Consider the following 1674-nt stretch of genomic DNA (forward strand, 5'->3'; position numbering starts at 1 on the left):
GCATAGTCGTTACGAATCGGGCTGTGAACCTCAGGGACAGCAGTTCGAAACTACACTACACTGGAGCACTATAAAAGTTGCATTCTCAGAGGTCGGAAAAAAGGGAGTTCCCAAACAAAAAGACTTGAACATGCTACAAGCTATTGAGCAGAAGCCAACTGAGGACCCTCTGAATTCTTTGAATGAATCAACCAGGCTTATGGTAAGTACACAGACCTTGATCCTGAGAACTCAGCAAATATCCGAATGGTTAACATGACTTTTATCTCCCAAAGCCCCCTGGATATTAAAATGAAACGGCAGGGTGCTCCAACACCCTCGGCCGCGGGCTCCCTTCCGCTTCCGTCTAGGTCTTCCAGCCGGTGTCTGTGCGGCAGTAACATGTCTGCCCTACTCCCCGCCATCGTGCCCGCCGCCCGGAAGGCATCTGCCGCGGTTACTTTCCTTCATGGATTGGGAGATACAGGGCATGGATAGGCAGAAGCCTTTGCAGGTCTCAAAAGTTCACACATCAAATATATCTGCCCACACGCGCCAGTTATGTCTGTTACATTAAATATGAAAATGACTATGCCTTCTTGGTTTGATCTTATTGAACTTTCACCAGATTCACAGGAGGATGAAAATGGAAGCAGAGAAGCAAAAGAAAACGTCAAAGCTTTGATAGATCAAGAGGTGAAGAATGGAATCCCTTCTAACAGAATTATTTTGGGAGGATTTTCTCAGGGAGGAGCTCTGTCTTTATATACTGCTCTTACCACACAACAAAAACCAGCAGGTGTCATCGGGCTCAGTTGCTGGCTCCCACTGCGGCCCTCATTTCCACAGGGTCCTATTAATGGAGTTAATAAAGATATTTCTATTCTCCAGTGCCATGGAGATTGTGACCCTTTAGTTTCCCCTAATGTTTGGGCCTCTTACTGTGGAAAAGCTAAAAACATTAGTAAATCCAGCCAATGTAACCTTCAAGACCTATGAAGGCATGATGCATAGTTCGTGTAAACAGGAAATGATGGATGTCAAGCAGTTCATTGATAAGCTCCTACCTCCCGCGGAGTGATACCTGCTGTTAAGAGGCCTTGCGTGGAAGTATACCAGCATCATATAGAGTGGAAACTGTTTACGTGCCTGCCCACGTCTGAAACGTCTAGTGTTTACAGTGTTACAGTGTTCTACAAATACATGCCAATGACAGACTAAATCATGTTTTTTTCATGAAAAACTTTCAATCTTCTAAGTTTCTAGATAAGTGTTTGTTTATTATGATTCAGAATATACTAGTATTAAATAGGCTAAGTACCTAGCGTGCTTTTTCTCAAATGTAATTCAGTAAAACATTGAATACTGTAACTAGATTTTTATTACATTATTTGAAATTTATTAGTATGATTCCTGAAAATGTGTTCATGTAAAAATGAACAGTTATAAATGAGCTATGCATGCTGTGGCTTAGACTATGGATTTATTTCAAAATTGCTTAGTCTCCATGCAGTATCTATATATATATATGTATACACAATGACTGTAATGCAAATAAGAATGAGATTGTATTACATTATTTCTAATAGTAGAAATAATGCTTTTACATGTTAATGAAATTGAGTTCTCAATTGCTGGCCCTTTTATTTTGGGGAACAGGCTTTTTTCTTTTTCTTTCTTTCTTTCTTTTTTTTT

General features: G+C 40.3%; 1 pseudogene; it reads left to right on the top strand.

The window, feature by feature from the left end:
• The first annotated feature begins 479 nt into the window (after positions 1 to 479).
• LOC102823112 lies at positions 480 to 1060 on the top strand (annotated as a pseudogene).
• The last annotated feature ends 614 nt before the right edge of the window (positions 1061 to 1674 follow it).

Source organism: Chrysochloris asiatica, unplaced genomic scaffold (assembly GCF_000296735.1).
Source record: "Chrysochloris asiatica unplaced genomic scaffold, ChrAsi1.0 scaffold00125, whole genome shotgun sequence".
NCBI classification, from domain to species: Eukaryota; Metazoa; Chordata; class Mammalia; order Afrosoricida; family Chrysochloridae; genus Chrysochloris; species Chrysochloris asiatica.